General features: G+C 43.7%; 1 protein-coding gene across 3 annotated transcripts in view; it reads right to left on the bottom strand.

Annotated features, from left to right (window-relative positions):
* The window catches only part of btbd10b (BTB (POZ) domain containing 10b), a 120,790-nt gene extending 102,845 nt beyond the window's left edge, over positions 1-17,945 (bottom strand). For 2 of the 3 annotated variants that reach the window (XM_068046666.1, XM_068046669.1), the window contains exon 1: positions 17,835-17,945. The gene's annotated coding sequence lies outside the window, so the exon portion shown is untranslated. Of the gene's footprint in view, positions 1-1,945; positions 1,985-17,834 lie in introns of all 3 variants that reach the window. The other variant, XM_068046668.1, reaches the window with a different exon arrangement.
* Between the last annotated feature and the right edge of the window lie 561 nt (positions 17,946-18,506).

Genomic DNA, 18,506 nt, shown 5'->3' with positions numbered 1-18,506 from the left:
ACTAATGGTGCAAGGACTAGGGGACACAGATTGAAGATTTTGGGCAAGAGATGCAGGGGGAATATGAGGGAAAAAACTTTTACGCAGTAGTTAGCAATGGCCTGGAACTCGCTGCCCACAAGGGCGGTGGAAGCAGAGACGACCAATGATTTCAAAAGGAAATTGGCTGGCCACTTGAAGGAAGTAAACTTGAAGGGCTACAGGGATCAAGCAGGGGAGTGAGACAGTCTGCAAGCAGGACCCCGAGCTTCCGGTTGCTTGCCATTTCAACACTCCCCCCTGCTCTCATGCTCACATCTCTGTCCTGGGATTGCTGCAGTGTTCCAGTGAACATCAACGCAAGCTCGAGGAACAGCATCTCATCTACCGATTAGGCACACTACAGCCTGCTGGACTGAACATTGAGTTCAATAATTTCAGAGCATGACAGCCCCCCATTTTACTTTCATTTTTAGTTATTTTTTCTTCCTTTTTTTTTTACATTCTTTACAATCTTTTTTTTGCATTTATTTGATTTCATCTTCGTTTGTCTAGTTTGCTTACCCACTGTTTTTTTTCAGGTTTGCACTTGCTGCTGTTCAATATTCAGTGTATTAACACCTAATCTGTACTAATGCTTTGTCTTTCAACACACCATTAACATATTGTTTGCCTTTGCTCCGTGACCTTTTGGTCAGCTATGTGGCCTGGTCCAATCTAGACCTCCTTTGTTATCTCTTGCCCCACCCCCACCTCACTTGCTTATAACCTGTGAATTTTCTAATATTTGTCAGTTCCGAAGAAGGGTCACTGACCCGAAACGTTAACTCTGCTTCTCTTTTCACAGATGCTGCCAGACCTGCTGAGTGGTTCCAGCATTTCTTGTTTTTATTTTATATTAGGGGAGTGAGACTAACTGGATTGCTCCGTGGAGAGCCGGCATGGACTCGATGGGCCGAATGGCCTCCTTCTGTGCCATAAATGACTCTATGACTCTAAGAATTGAAAGATGACAGCTGTAAAGAAATGAGCCAAGCAAAATATACACAGAGGCTGCAGAACTGTAGGGGAGCAGCATTTTTTTTACTTACAGCCTGGTAATGTACAAGAGAAAAAGCCATTTTATTTTTAAAAATCCCACCTCAATCTTAATATGCAATATTCTGGAGAGTAAAATCAAGTCCATCGCTGCAAATCTGTCTTAACCCATTTGGTTTTATAAAAGCTGAGATACTGACGAGCTTTTACACAGACTCTTTGAACTCAATACTGGAACAATGCTTTTGCCACAAACATATTCAGGTTATCTTCTTCTGTAACCAGATCGAAAACTAACATCTTCAAAAGAAACCGGCACAGAAAGCTCAACATTTCTGGAAAACAGCAGAGCCAGATCCCTGGAGGACTTTCAGCCGAAATTAGATATCCTGCAACTGCATATGATACTTCAAAAAATTTATGAAAAATAATATCTTTGTGCACACTTCTAACTGTTTCCATTATAAATTGCTGCACCCACACTTATAATGGGCACACCTCTGTAAATTTATCACCCTGTAATACACTACATCTCAGCAGTGGCATGCAGAGTCCTAGTTTTGCATCGCCAAGCTCCTCAGTTTGTACGACAAAGAAACTCAAACTCCTATGTTGCAACCAACTCGACTTCTCATGTTGGTATTTAACCACATAATATAAACTTAAAATAAGGTTAATATGCAAGGCTGCAATGCCATGCTCTAAGGTTTGATGAGTGCTACAAAATAAATGGGTTACTATTTATGAATGTGGAAAAGGGAAATAAGATGATAATTAAGAATAACCTACTGAAAACATTCAGTTTCAGTGAAATTTTTATAATTAGGTTAATTGAGTAAGAGGGATGATTCTCAAGGCCATTTAGCAATTAACACAAAACAGATTATAACAAGGTCACATTAATAGTGGTCATAACTGTACACCCTACCTTCATATAGGAGAGGACTTCAAAGAACAAGCACAATACCTGGATTTATGAAGAAATTGTATTTTGTTATAGAAAAGATTGTATGGACAAAGTAATGACGACACTCACAGATAATGTAGATACAGCAATTTATTTAACCTAATCTCTTAACTGGAGAACTGGAGGTCACAAACAGAAAGTTAACAATTCCTATGCAGGCTCAAAGGGATTTTACTCTCTGGAGTAGAGAATTGCTGAAGCACACTTTCAACAAAAAACCCCAAAACTTTGTCAATTACATCTTTTTAAAAAAAATAAGGGTAGGGTAATTCTGATCACAACTGAGGCTTAAAAGTTCAACTTGTCTAAGGAGATGGGTTATCTGTGGCATGACACTGCATATCCTACATTGTAAGACTAAGACATTAATATCCAGTGGGAACTAATGGACAAGAGTTTTTGCTTCATAACCTTCATTGTTATGGTGGGGTCTCCCGACATTACACGGATTTGATATTGAGTTTGTCACCTCAATCAAGACATCAGGCAGGTTGGGATGAGACAATTAAGCCAAATTATATGGGAGTCAAGACAAAGTGTCTTGCCTCATTGATTGTTTATTTAAAAATTATTAGCAGTTCATTAACAATTTGCATTGATATAACCCCTTTAAGGCAATAAAGAGTCCCACTGTGCTTCTCAGGACTATTATCAGACACAAACCGACATCGAGCCAAAGGAGGAAACATTGGGACAAGTGATCAAAAGGTTGGTCAAAATGATAGGTTTTAAGGAGAGTCTTAAAGGAGAGCCTGGCAGACAGGGGTTTAGGGAGGGAATTTCAGAGCTTCGGGCCGAGGCAGCTGAAGGCACGGTCATGAATAGAGGGCAGAAGAGGAGGAATTCACAGATTTCAGAGGGTCGTCGGGTGGAGGAGGTTATCTATCATCTGGTGGGCCACCTGAGTATTTAAATATTCCGCATCAACCCACCCCACACATACTGTATAAATGCTTTTTATTGCTCTGGTCACAGATCATGCTGCACAAGTCTCATGCAGTCAGCAGCATTACCAAAGCAATATTGATGAAAAATGAGTCATCTCGACTTTAGCAAATCCAGCCAGCATTATTTTGGTGCTGTCGACAACAGAGGGGGACAATGAAAATAGCACGCCCTGAGTACAACATTAAAAATAGCTCTAAACGCTTGGAAAATAGCACCCAATTGTGTGCTTTTTAATGCACCTGAAAGTCATGTTTTCACATCAAAAAAACTTCAGAAAGTATATTATTTTTAATAGTCACTGCGACATTCAAGTTTGAACCAGTGATTCTTATTAAAGGTCAGAAACTGACCTGAAAAATCCATTTGCATTGCAGATGAAAAGATGTGCAAACCATTAACTTATCCCCAAAGCATTCACAATTTTAAATTGCAAATATTCCTTTATTCATAATAGCAAACTATGATTACAGTGCATCTCGAGCCCCTTATTTGTAGTTTACATTAAAAAAAACACAAACAGGCCTGGTTTTCTAAATCTATTTTGGCTTTTTCTTTCTGAAAAGTGCCAATCCTCCTTCTATGTTTAGGACACGATGGCCAAGAATAGTCCAGTCTTATTGCATTCTTATGAAATAGCAAAGTACTCAAGATTATTTATGGGATTGCTCTTTTGCATAGTGCTGTTACAGGCAGGACTGTCAGCGCATAACTATTAAGGTGCTCCCAAAAGTTAAAGGGAATGAGTATTACATTTCCGACATTGGAATAGTGACACTTCTGAAGTACTTTGTTGGCTGTAAGGCACTTTGGGACGTCCTGAGGTCTAACTTAATGTTAGAGGTCTAGATGGAGCAGAATTTGTAAGGAGCATCCAGGAGGGTTTTCTAGAGCAGTATGTAAATAGTCCAACTCGGGAAGGGGCCATACTGGACCTGGTGTTGGGAAATGAGCCGGGCCAGGTGGTTGACGTTTCAGTAGGGGACTACTTTGGGAATAGTGATCACAATTCCGTAAGTTTTAGAATACTCATGGACAAAGATGAGAGTGGTCCTAAAGGAAGAGTGCTAAATTGGGGGAAGGCCAACTATACCAAAATTCGGCAGGAGCTGGGGAATGTAGATTGGGAGCAGCTGTTTGAAGGTAAATCCACATTTGATATGTGGGAGGCTTTTAAAGAGAGGTTGATTAGCGTGCAGGAGAGACATGTTCCTGTGAAAATGAGGGGTAGAAATGGCAAGATTAGGGAACCATGGATGACAGGTGAAATTGTGAAACTAGCTAAGAGGAAAAAGGAAGCATACATAAGGTCTAGGCGGCTGAAGAAAGACGAAGCTTTGAAAGAATATCGGGATTGTAGGCACAATCTGAAAAAAGGAATTAAGAGGGCTAAAAGGGGTCATGAAATATCTTCAGCAAACAGGGTTAAGGAAAATCCCAAAGCCTTTTATTCATATATAAGGAGCAAGAGGGTAACTAGAGAAAGGATTGGCCCACTCAAGGACAAAAGAGGAAAGTTATGCGTGGAGTCAGAGAAAATGGGTGAGATTCTAAACGAGTACTTTGCATCGGTATTCACCGAGGAGAGGGACATGACGGATGTTGAGGTTAGGGACAGATGTTTGATTACTCTAGGTCAAGTCGGCATAAGGAGGGAGGAAGTGTTGGGTATCCTAAAAGGCATTAAGGTGGACAAGTCCCCAGGTCCGGATGGAATCTATCCCAGGTTACTGTGGGAAGCGAGAGAGGAAATAGTTGGGGCCTTAACAGATATCTTTGCAACATCCTTAAACACGGGTGAGGTCCTGGAGGACTGGAGAATTGCTAATGTTGTCCCCTTGTTTAAGAAGGGTAGCAGGGATAATCCAGGTAATTAAAGACCGGTAAGCCTGACGTCAGTGGTAGGGAAGCTGCTGGAGAAGATACTGAGGGATAGGATCTATTCCCATTTGGAAGAAAATGGGCTTATCAGTGATAGGCAACATGGTTTTGTGCAGGGAAGGTCATGTCTTACCAACTTAATAGAATTCTTTGAGGAAGTGACAAAGTTGATTGATGAGGGAAGGGCTGTAGATGTCATAGACATGCACTTCAGTAAGGCGTTTGATAAGGTTCCCCATGGTAGGCTGATGGAGAAAGTGAAGGCGCATGGGATCCAAGGTGTACTAGCTAGATGGATAAAGAACTGGCTGGGCAACAGGAGACAGAGAGTAGCAGTGGAAGGGAGTTTCTCAAAATGGAGACGTGTGACCAGTGGTGTTCCACAGGGATCCGTGCTGGGACCACTGTTGTTTGTGATATACATAAATGATTTGGAGGAAAGTATAGGTGGTCTGATTAGCAAGTTTGCAGACGACACGAAGATTGGTGGAGTAGCAGATAGTGAAGGGGACTGTCAGAGAATACAGCAGAATATAGATAGATTGGAGAGTTGGGCAGAGAAATGGCAGATGGAGTTCAATCAGGGCAAATGCGAGGTGATGCATTTTGGAAGATCCAATTCAAGAGTGAACTATACAGTAAATGGAAAAGTCCTGGGGAAAATTGATGTACAGAGAGATTTGGGTGTTCAGGTCCATTGTTCCCTGAAGGTGGCAACGCAGGTCAATAGAGTGGTCAAGAAGGCATACGGCATGCTTTCCTTCATCGGACGGGGTATTGAGTACAAGAGTTGGCAGGTCATGTTACAGTTGTATAGGACTTTGGTTCGGCCACATTTGGAATACTGCATGCAGTTCTGGTCGCAACATTACCAAAAGGATGTGGATGCTTTGGAGAGGGTGCAGAGGAGATTCACCAGGATGTTGCCTGGTATGGAGGGCGCTAGCTATGAAGAGAGGTTGAGTAGATTAGGATTATTTTCATTAGAAAGACGGAGGTTGAGGGGGGACCTGATTGAGGTGTACAAAATCATGAGAGGTGTAGACAGAGTGGATAGCAAGAAGCTTTTTCCCCAGAGTGGGGGATTCAATTACAAGTGGACACGAGTTCAAAGTGAAAGGGGAAAAGTTTAGGGGGGATATGCGTGGAAATTTCTTTATGCAGAGGGTGGTGGGTGCATGGAACGCTTTGCCAGCGGAGGTGGTAGACGCGGGCACAATAGCGTCTTTTAAGATGTATCTAGACAGATACATGAATGGGCAGGAAGTAAAGAGATACAGACCCTAAGAAAATAGGCGACAGGTTTAGATAGAGGATTTGGATCGGCGTAGGCTTGGAGGGCCGAAGGGCCTGTTCCTGTGCTGTAATTTTCTTTGTTCTTTTCTTTGTTCTTTGAAAGGCACGATATAAATGCTAGACTTTCTTTAAGCTGCACATTTAAAAGAGATAGTTATGGAAAAGGATAGGACTGGTCCTCAGGTTGAAGTCCTAAACTGGGGGAAGATTAATTTTGATGGCATCAGACAGGAACTCTCAAAAGTTGAATGGGAGAGGCCGTTTACAGGTAAAGAGACGTCTGGCAAGTGGGAGGCTTTTAAAAGTGAGATAGGAAGAGTTCAGGGCCGGCATGTTCCTGTTCGATGGAAGGGCAAGGCTGGCAGGTTTAGGGAACCTTGGTTGACAAGGGATATTGAGGGTCTGGTCAGGACAAAGAAGGAGGCATATGTCAGGTATAGGCAGCTGGAATCAAGCGAGTCCCTCGAGGAGTATAGGGGATGTAGGAGTACACGTAAGAAGGAAATTAGGAGGGCGAAAAGGGGCCATGAGATTTCCCTGGCAGATAAAAGGAGAATCCTAAAATATTCTATAAGTTTATGAAGAGTAAAAGAGTAGCTAGGGACTGAGTAGGGCCCCTTAAGGATCAGTGTGGTAATCTATGTGAGGAGCCACGGGAAATGGGCGAGGTCTTAAATGAATACTTCTCGTCCGTATTTACCGTGGAGAAGGTCATGGAAGCTAGTGAGTTCAAGGGAATGAACAGCGATATCCTGGAGCATATCAACATTACAAAGGAGGTGGTGTTGGAGGTTTTGAAGCACATTAAGGTGGATCAATCCCCAGGGCCTGACCAGGTGTATCCTAGGATGCTATGGGAAGCAAGGAAGGAGATTGCTGGGGCCCTGAGAAGTGTGAGGTGATCCATTTTGGGAGGACTAACAAGGCAAGGGAATATACAATGGGTGGTAGGATCCTAGGAAGTACAGAGGGACCTTGGTGTTCTTGTCCATAGATCACTGAAGGCAGCAGCACAGGTAGATAAGGTGGTTAGGAAGGTATATGGGATACTTGCCTTTTTTTATTAGCTGAGGCACAGGATATAAGACAAGGAGGTTATGATGGAGCTGTATGAAATTCTAGTTAGGCCACAGCTTGAGTACTGTGTATAGTTCCGGGCATCACACTATAGGAAGGATGTGATTGCACTGGAGAGAGGGTGCAGAGGAGATTCACCAGGATGTTGCCTGGGCTGGAGCATTTCAGCTATGAAGAGAGACTGGATAGGCTTGGCTTGTTTTCCTTATAACAGTGAAGGCTGAGGGGGGACATGATTGAAGTATACAAAATTATGAGGGGCATTGACAGGGTAGATAGGAAGAAACGTTTTCCCTTAGCAGAGGTGTCAGTAACCAGGGGGACATAGATTTAAGATAAGGGGTAGAAGGTTTCGAGGGGATTTGAAGAAAAATGTTTTCACCCAGAGGGTGGTTGGAATCTCGAACACACTGCCTGAAGGAGGGGTAGAGGCAGGAACACTCACAGCATTTAAGAAGCATTTAGATGAGTACTTGAAACGCCATAGCATACAAGGCTACGGGCCAAATGCTGGAAAATGGGATTAGAATAGATCGGTGCTTGATGGCCGGCATAGACACGATGGGCCGAAGGGCCTGTTTCTGTGCTGTATAACTCTGTGACAATGCCATTGTGAAGCACCATCCATCATAAGGACTGCAGTTATATTTAATTCATTCTTGGGATGTGAACTTCGCTGGCAAGGCCAGCATTTATTGTCCATTCCTATTTGCTCGAGCAGGTCGTGGTGATGATGAGTCACCCTCTTCAACAGCTGTAGTCTATGTGGTGTAGGTACGCCCGCAGTACTGCTGAAGAAGGAGTTCCAGGATTTTGACCCAGCAACAGTGAAGGAACAGCGATATAGTTCCAAATCAGGATGGTGAGAGATTTGGTGGGGAACTTGCAGTTGGTGGTGTTCCTATGCATCTGATGGCTTTGTACTTCTAGGTGGTAGAGGTCACGAGTTTGGAAGATGCAAACGAAGGAGCCTTGGTGAGTTGCTGCAGTACATCTTGCAGATGGTACACACTGCTGTCACTGTGCATCGCTGGTGGATGGGGTGCTGATCAAGTGTGCAGGCAGCTGGGAAGTATTCCACCAGATTCCTGACTTGTGTCTTGTAGATGGTGGACAGGCTTTGGGGTGTCACAGAATCGTTACAGCGCTGAAGGAGGCCATTTGGCCCATCATGTCGGCACTGGCTCCCTGAAAGAGCAACTCCCTCAGTCCCATTCCCCTGCCTTCTCCCCATAACCCTGCACATTCTTCCTTTTCATACAGCTGTCCAATTCCCTTTTGAATGCTTCAATTGAACCTGCCTCCCCCACGTTCTCAGGTAGCACATTCCAGACTTAACCACTCGCTGCGTGAAAATTTTTTCGTGATGTCACTTTTGCTTCTCTTATCAAATACTTTAAATCTGTGCCCTCTCATTCTCGAACCTTTCACGAGTAGGAACAGTTTCCCCCTATCTACTCTGTCCAATCCTCTCATGATTTTGAATACCTCTATCAAATCACCTCTTAGCCTTCTCTTCTCCAAGGAAAACAGTCCTAACTTCTCCAATCTATCTTCAAAACTGAAATTCCTCACTCCTGGAACCATCCTCATTAATTTTTTCTGTAGTCTCGTCAATGCCCTCCCGTCTTTCCTCAAGTGCGGCGCCCAGAATTAGACGCAGTACTCCAGCTGAGGCTGAACTAGTAAATGGAGTCAGAGGTGAGCTGTTCATGAATTCCTCGCCCCCGATCTGCTCTTGTAGTCCAGCATTTAGATGGCTGGTCCAGTTTCTGGTCAATAGTAACGCACAGGATATTAATGGTGGGGGACTCAGCGATGCTAATGCCATTGAACATCAAGGGGGAATCGTTAGATTAGTCATAGATGCATTACGACACAAAAAGAGGCCATCCGGCCCATTGAATCCATGCCAGCTCTCTGCAGAGCAATCCAATCAGTCCCATTCCCTCCTCCATCCCTGTAACCCTGCAAGTTTATATCCCTTAAGTGTCCATACAATTTATTTTTTTAAATCATTCATCATCACCGCTTCCACCACCCTCGTAGGCAGCGGGTTCCAGGTTATATACTTGAATGAGCAAGGCATAGAAGGATATGGAATTAATGCAGGCAGGTGGGATTAGTATAGATAGGCATTATGGTCGGCATGGACGCAGTGGGCCAAAGGGCCTGTTTCTATGCTGTCCGACTCTATGACTCTAAGCGGCTAGCGAGATAGTTGATGCATTGGTTTTAATTTCCCAAAATTCCCTCAATTCGGGGAAGGTTCCATTAGATTGGAAAATAGCCAATGTAACTCCTTTATTCAAAAAGGGAGGGAGACAGATCGCAGGAAACTACAGGCCAGCTTGCTTAACATCAGTCTTAGGGAAACCGTTAGAAGCTATTATCAATGACATTATAGCAATGCACTTAGAAAAATTCAAAATAATCAGGCAGAGTCAAGACGGTTTCGTGAAAGGGAAATCATGTTTAACCAATTTACTGGAGGTCAGGGAACCCTGGATGTCAAAGGATATAGAGTATTGGATCAGAAAAAAAAAAAAGGAGGCTTATGGCAGATTCGGAGCACTGAAAACAGCAGAGGCATTAGAGGAGTATAGAAAGTGTAGGGGGGTACTTTAAAAAATTAGGAGAGCAAAGAGGGGACATGAAAAAACATTGGCGGTCAATATAAAGGAAAATCCTAGGCGTTTTATAAGTAAATTACGGGCAAGTGGATAACCAGGGAAAGTGTAGGGCCCATTAGGGACCAAAGTGGCAATCTGTGTGTGGAGCCGGAGGACATAGGTGAGGTTTTAAATGATTACTTTTCATCTGTGTTCACTATGGAGGTGTAGAGATCAGGGAGGAGGATTGCGATATACTTGAACATATTAATATTGAAAGGCAGGAAGTATTAGATGCTTTAGCAAGCTTAAAAGTGGATAAATTCCCAGGCCCAGATGAGATGAATCCCAGGTTGTTGTGTGAGGCAAGGGAGGTGATAGCAGGGGCACTGACAAATTTTCAGATCCTCTCTGGCCACGGGAGAAGTGCCAGAGGACTGGAGGACAGAGAATGTGGTACCATTATTCAAGTGAGGTAGATTCTGGTTGAGCAAGAAGTGAAAGGTTATTAGGGGTAGGACGGAATGTGGAGTTGAGGTTACAGTCAGATCAGCCATGATCTTGCTAAAAGGCAGAGCAGGCTCGAGGTGCCAAGTGGCCTACTCCTGCTCCAAATTCATACGTTCATATGTTCTTCCTCACATCCTCCTGCATCTCTTGCCCAAAACCTTAAATCTGTGCCCCTTCTTTCCTCTTGTCATTAGTGTCGCACAAGTGCCAGGCAATGTTACTTGCCACTTATCAGTCCAGGCCTGAATGTTGTCCAGATCTTGCTGCATACAGGCAACAGGCTCAAGAGGAAGGCCGACTAGAGATGGGGCAACAAATGCAGCCTATATAGCATTCTCACATCCCAAGAATGATAAACAAAACGATGGGTAAACAGCTTGGGTGAGCATGTGGGAGAAGAAAAAGCAGGTGCAGCGTGAAATTGTTTTGAGAAGAGTGCTGCAAAGAGCATACTTTTGGTCGGGAAGGCAGATTTCCGAGCCTGGTTTCTTTTAAGGTTAAGTGGCCTGCAAGACAGTAAGAAACATTAGGAGCACAGCTTCCAACTGAAAATACTTTCCCCATTAAGCATGTAAATGCATAGGCCATGAGATGGTGGATAGCGTAACTCCACATTATCCACCCACACTGCTCCAGAAATCGTAATGGCATCAAACTGTTTGTGCAGTGTGATGTGTTCAACTCAATGTTTTTTTAAACGAAGAATCATTTCTCAGTTGAAGTCTCAGTACAGCAAAATAAGTTTTTTTTTAAATCAATACTGTGCAGAATAGCTGCAGATTCACATCTCAAAATGATTTTAGTCTCGAGACGTCAGGGAAAAATTTCCAGCATTGCGCACTCAGCAAGACAACATATTTCACATTTAATCTCTCCTGTTCTCCACCCTATCCAGACCTTCCCACCCTATCACTGACTTTCCCTTTTGTTCTTCCCTCTTCCCCACCCCCCCTCTCCCTATCTCTGCACTTACTTCAAACCTGTTACATCTCTATCTTTTTCCAGTTCTGCCAAAAAGCCATTGACCTGAAAAGTTAACACGGTATCTCTCGGCACAGGTGCTGCCAGCCCTGCTGAGTATTTCAAGCATTTTTGTTTTTATTTCTTAAGAAATAGGAGCTGGAGTAGGGCATTTGGCCCTTCAAGCCTGTTCTGCCATTCAATACGATCATGGCTGATCATCTACCTCAACTTGATTTTCCCACGTTATTCCCATATCCTTTGAGTCCCTGAGTATCCAAAAAGTTATTGATCTCTGTCTTGAACATACTCAACGACTGAGCATCCACAGTTCCTTACAGTATAGAATTTTTCTAACATTTGACTTTATTGGTCTGCAGAACAGTCTTAACATTTAGCTTTCTACAAACAACTAACCCTTAAAAATGTATCTGGGATATCAAAACTATCAGGATTATCACGAACTATGGTATAATTTGAAGGACTAACTAACAGTACATTTCCCAGTATAAATGAAATAAAGGCTTCATTGCGTACCATGAATTTAATGAGCATTTGCTTCAACTGGGAGTTTCAGTATTTGAACTGTAAAATAACTTGCCATGGTGACCAAGATACAAAACACTCAAAAAAAAATAATTTTTCAGCTGTATTTTTGTAAACAACACGGAGATCCTGTAACAACTATTTATTTCTCAGTGCAAGTTTCTGGTAATTTCCCACACCCCTTTCAGTTTCAAACACTATCTCAAGTTACTGTGAAGCTGAGCAATGGTTATTGGCTCCCAGCCAGTCCCCCGTAAATGAGGTCAAACTTTCAAGAGTGCGAATGCTTGCGGATCCCCTCTGACGTTGGTTTCATGCTTGTAAACATTTGTGGTAATGCTCGGTCACTATTTCCTGCAAACTTCACAATCAGGAAGCAGTGCCACGAGCACAGTCCAGCTCCATTTCTAAATATTAATCTCCATTTCTAAATATTAATGTCCAACTATGATTTTTTTGTGGACAGATGATTACAGATCTGCATTTCAAAACAAAATATTTCGCAAACCATGTGTTACAAGTATCGAATTTGACATGAGGAATTTGCATGCTGTTTGTTTGTGTTCACAGCCTTGGTTTCTTGGTCAACCCTCAATTCCTCTCCGTCACAAACAGTGCCTAACTCCACCGCTCACCTAACCCACCTCAGTCCACCGACTGTTGAAACCCTGATTACATGCCCATATTAACACATGCCTTCAGATTCAATCACGCCAATGCTCAGCTTACCAGCCTTCCACCCTCCATAAACTGGAGCTACTCAAAAACGTTATTGTTCGCATCTAATCCGCCAACCAGTACAGAAAGTCTCTCAAGTTTATAATTCATGTCCTTGTCTTGAAATCCCTCCCCAGTTTCAGTCCTTTCTCACCTCCTCCAACACCAAAAATCTCCCCAAATCTTGAACTCCTGTTTTTGTCAATTCCCTTTCCCCTCCCCACCATCAGCAACCATGCCTTCAGATACCTAGCTTTGGCTTCCTAGAATTTCCTCTCTACATCTTTCTGGCTTCTCATCAACCTTAAACATCCTCCTGATAACCAACCTCTGCAACTAAGCTTTTAATCACTGTCTTTTCGCTCCTTCTTTGACTTGGCACCAGGTTCCCTCATGACTCTGGAACACTGACTACATTCAAAGTGCTATATAAATGCAAGTATTAGCTGTTTCTACGTGGACAAACATCAATACATTTCACATGGCATTATAATACATGGACAGCAATTTCCACATTTTGAGTTTTATAATTTTTCTTGGATTAAAAATTACACATAACTGCTTTTGCATTAACAAGTTCCCCAACCGCCTGTGAGGAATCTATTTTTATTAATAACCAATATTTTGAGAACTTCTAAGATAGATCAGGCTAACGAACAACTTTAAAATTGATCAAAATAAGACCCAACACTTTGCATTACTGTCCTTTTTGGATAAACTGTAGCAACGAGTTGTAGCAAATTGCACAACTGAAAAATATTGGGAAATCCAATAAATGTAACACTTCCAGCTTCACAAGAGGCGCACAACAAAAATCGTTTAACCTGCACTTAACAATCTTCACTTATACTGCATCTTTAAAATGTACCAGGGTGGTTAGCAGGAGCAATTATCAGGCAAAATTTGACACCCAGCCACATTAGCAGGTATCAGGACACGTGACCAAAAGCTTGGTCTAAGAGGTAGATGTTTTATGGAGTGTGTTAAATGAGGAGAAAAAGGTGGAGAGTTTCAGTATTAAGATTACAAGATGCATATTTTTCACGTTATTGCTCAAATAAAGCCTCTAAGAACTTGAAGTAAAAAGGATAAATATGTTTTACTTAGTGTGTATTGGAACCAACCAATCAGTAATTCATCTTAAAAACTTGCATTTGTAAAATGTTCCACCACGGCTCAGGTGATCACAAAAACACTCCACTGATGATGATTTATTCTGAAGTACACTTACTGTTGTTATGTCAGCAAACTTGTTTCTTTTCATTCGCACTTTGCTAGTTTTCAATTTTTGGCTTTTGCTTATCAGCATTTAATGTTTAATTATGGGGAGGCAGTGGCGTAGTGGTATTGTCACTGGACTAGTAACCCAGAGACTCTGGGGACATGGGTTCAAATCCCACCCAGCAGAAGGTGGAATTTGAATTCAATTAATAAGTCTGGAATTAAAAAGCTAGTCTAATGATGGCCATGAAACCATTGTCGATTGTCGTAAAAACCCATCTGGTTCACTAATGTCCTTTAGGGAAGGAAATCTGCTGTCCTTACCTGGTCTGGCCTACATGTGACTCCAGACCCCCGACAATGTGGTTGACTCTTACATGCCCTCTGAAATGGCCTAGCAAGCCACTCAGTTGTATCTAACCGCTAGCTGTGGGTGTACCTACCCCACATGGACTGCAGCGGTTCAAGAAGGCAGCTCACCACTACCTTCTCAAGGGCAATTAGGGATGGGCAATAAATGCTGGCCTGGCCAGCGATGCCCACATCCCATGAATGAATTTTTTTAAAATTCCGTGTTTACAGAAACTCATTATCCAGACCAGAGATAGAACAGTATTTGCTGTGGCAGTATTGCTGAAATTCCATCTCAATTATTTATCCTTCAGCGTAAATGTAGCAATAAGATCTCCTGCAATGGCTTCTCTTCCTGCTCCTGCCTATTACCCCTGGTGTCCCCCAAGGGTCTAACTCTGGCCCCCTCCTATTTCTCATCTCCATGCTGTCAATCAGCGACATCATCTGAAAACACATCACGAATTTTCACACATGACTGACGACACCAAGCTATACCTCATCAGCACCTCTTGTAACTCCTCCACTGTCTCTAAATTATCAGACTGCTTGTCCGACATCCAGTACTGGATGAGCAAATATTACCTCCAATTAAACCCCACTACAAACTCTGTTCCCTAGCCACTTACTCCATCCTTCTCCCTGGCAATAGTCCAAGGCCAAACCAAACTGTTAGCAACCTTAGTGTCACACCTGACCATGAGAAGAACTTCCAGCCACATATCCATGCCATTGCTAAGACCACCTAGTTCCACCTCTTTAACATTGCCCGACTCAGTCCTACCTCAGCTCATCTGTTCTAGAAACCCTCTTCCATGCCTTTGTTGCCTCTAGACTTGACTATTCCAGCACATTTGAGGTCAGCTTCCCACGTTCTACCCTCCATAAACTTGAGGTCATCCAAAACTCTGCAGCCTGTATCCTTACTCACACCATGTCCCCTTCACCTAGCACCCATGTGCTCACTGACCTACAATTGTGTCCCAGTTCAGCAACACCTTGATTTTAAAATTCTCATCCGTGTTTTCAAATCCATCCACAGCCTCACACCTCCTTATCTCTGTAATTGCTTCCAGTCCCACAGCCCAGCAAGATCTCTAAGCTCCAATTCTTGGCCTCTTGAACATCCCCGATTTTAATTGCTCCACCATTTGTAGCCATTTCTTCAGCTGCCTGGGTCCTAAGTAAAGCCTGGCTACCTGATCCGAACCCGACCAAACCTGACTATATGTGTCGGATTCGGCTCAGGTCTGTATTGTATGTCCAGCATTCAGGCTCGGGTCGGGTCGGGCTGGACTGTACTGTTCTGTTTCGTAGTGTTTTCGTTTTAATCTATGATTTTTTTTCTGTTTCAATAATATGTTTGTTATGTACAGGTCAGGTCGGGCATTTAAAAAAATTAAAGGGTTCGGGTTGGCTGTTGTCAGGTCAGGACCAGGTCGGATTTTAATTTTACAGCCAAGCCAAGATTCAGACCTAAGCTCTGGAATTCCCTCCCTAAGCCACTTCACCTGTCCACCTCTTTCTCCTCCTTTAAGATGCTCTTTTGGTCATCTTAATATCACCTTATGTGGCTCAATGTCAAACTTTGCCTTATAGCACTCATATGAAATGGCTTGGGACCTTTTATTACGTTAGAATCATGCACTGAGAGCTTGCATTGGCTATCAGCAACAACTGACACAAAGACTGTCATGAAAAAAATGAAATGAAGTATTATAAAAATTGCATAGTATTTACAGCACAGAAACAGGCCATTTGGCCCATCAGATCCATGCTTCTGAAGAGTCTCCTCTCACCCTTCATCTCACACTATCAGCATATCCTTCTATCCCTTTCTGTTGCATGCATTTACCTAATTTTCCACAAATGCATCTATACCATTTGGCTCACCTATTCCTTGTGGTACCATGTTCCACATTCTCACCACTCTCTGGGTAAAAAATTTTCTCCTGAATTCCCTATTGGATTTTTTTTGTGACTGTCATATTTATAGGCCCTAGTTCTGTTCTCCCCCCTCAAGCAGAAATATCTGCTCTATGTCTACTTGGTCAAACTGCATTTTTAAAAGGTTATGATGAATCCTTCACCTGCTGTTTCTTCGAGGGGTGGGTTCCACGTGCTGACAACACTTTCTCCAACAGAAATGCCAATCGCTGGTTTTATTCTTTTGATGTTAATCAATTTGGGCCCTTAGTTACTGGCTCACTAATCACATTTCCCTGTTCCATATTCTAATAAGCTTTTACAGATTTAAAAAAATCTTCTTCACAAACAAATGCAGTAACCATCAAAAGGAAAATGAATAGGAGCATGAATGGGTAAATTGTGCAGGGTTATGGGCCATGATACCAGGGATGAGGGACTTCAGTTATGTGGAGAAACTGGAGAATCTGAGATTGTTCTCATTACAGTAATTAGAGATACAGCACTGAAACAGGCCCTTCGGCCCACCGAGTCTGTGCCGAACATCAACCACCCATTTATACTAATCCTACACTAATCCCATATTTCTACCAAACATCCCCACCTGTCCCTATATTTCCCTAACACCTACTTATACTAGTGACAATTTATAATGGCCAATTTACCTAAAAACCTGCAAGTCTTTTGGCTTGTGGGAGGAAACCGGAGCACCCGGAGAAAATCCACACAGACACAGGGAGAACTTGCAAACTCCACACAAGCAATACCCGGAATCGAACCCGGGTCCCTGGAGCTGTGAGGCTGCGGTGCTAACCACTGTGCCGCCCTGAGTAGAGAAGGTTAAGGGGAGATTTTATATACATGTTCAAAATGATGGAGGAGTTTTGATAAAGATAGAGAGAAACTATTTCCACTGGCAGTAGAACTGTAACCAGAGATCACAAGTATAAGGCTTCTGACAAAAGAACCAGAGGGGAGATAAGAATATAAGAAATAGGAGTAAGAGTCAACCATATCACCCCTTGAGCTTCCTCTGCCAGTCAATATGATCATGGCTGATCTTCTGCCTCAAGTTCACTTTCCCACCCACTCCCCATATCCCTTGATTCCCTGAGAAATCAAAAATCTGTCTATCCCAGCCTGAAATAAACTCAATGATGGAGCAGCCACAACCCTCTGGGGTAGAGAATGTGAGTGAAGAAATTTCTTCTCATCTCAGTCCTAAATGGCCAACCCCTTATGCTGAGGCAATGCACCCATGTTCTACATTCCCCAGCCGGGTGAAATATCCTTCCAGCATCTACCCTGTCGAGTTCCCTTAGAATCTGACATGATTTTTTTCTTACACTGTGAGTTTATGACGATCTGGAATGCTCTGTCTGAAACAGGTGGAACAGATTCAAAAGCAACTTTCAAAAGGGAATTGGATAAATATTTGGAAGGAAAGAAGAATCAAGGCTATTGGAAAGCAGGGGGAGTGGGACTAACTGGATAGCTCTTTCAAAGAGGCAGCAGAGGCACGATGGGCCGAATGGCCTGCCCCTGTGCTGTGTGATTGCCCCTGTCGTGATGAGGCTCAGTCTGAGCCTCCCTGATCCACCAGCCGAGATAAATCTTTCAGCAGCTTCTCCATAGGGGCCGTGGGAGTGAGGCAGGGGGGCTAGAGGCTGGAGCCGGGGCAGGGAGCTGGGGGTGCAGCTCGGACCGCCGGGCAACCCCGCGGCACCGCAATGCTCGGCCATCGGCCTCCTCCCCTCACTGTGTAAACAACCACGCCATAAAGAGAAAGGGCCGGCAGCCGGACCTACCTGGCGAGGCCGGGTGCGGGCGCTCGGGCTCCAGATCGCTAATTTTCGCTTCTCTCAAACTTCGACCCGGGCACTGATCCGCATAGGCCCCGAACGCAAACTCTCGCGAGAGTTCGCCAGCCAATGTGCAGGCACGCCTGCGCAATCCCGTCTCCGTTTACGCCTGCGTAGTCCCGTCACTCTCCCGTGGCTTCGCAGATACGCCTGCGCATCCCCGTCACACCCCCACGGCTTCTCAGTTGTGCCTGCGTAATGCCGTCACCCTCCCGTCATTTTACAACTGCGCCTGCGCATTACCGTAATTCCCCGCGGCCCCTCGTGCTCCTGGGAGGTGTGGAAGGTGTGAGCTTGCAGCTGGGAGTTGCAGCATCGTTTCTGAGCTTGCAGCTGGGGAAATCCCCTCCAAGGAGATTAAACTACGTGCACAGGGTTGGGGGCAAGCCAGACAAGGAGAGAGGAAGAAGATCTCACTATATTTGTTTTGCATTCAAGTCTCACTTCAGGATTTAAGCAGGAAATCTAAGCTGACACTCCAGCGCAATACTAGAGGAGTGCTGCACTGTCGGAGGTGTTGCCTGTCACTATACTGAAGACCCCTCTGCCCTCTCAGGCAGATGTAAAAGATCCAATGGCACTATTTTGAAGAAAGGCAGGGGAGTTCTCCCCAGAATC

This window comes from Heterodontus francisci, chromosome 14 (assembly GCF_036365525.1).
Source record: "Heterodontus francisci isolate sHetFra1 chromosome 14, sHetFra1.hap1, whole genome shotgun sequence".
NCBI classification, from domain to species: Eukaryota; Metazoa; Chordata; class Chondrichthyes; order Heterodontiformes; family Heterodontidae; genus Heterodontus; species Heterodontus francisci.
The sequence above is the reverse complement of the archived record's forward strand: the minus strand, read 5'-3'. Positions and strand labels throughout refer to the sequence as shown.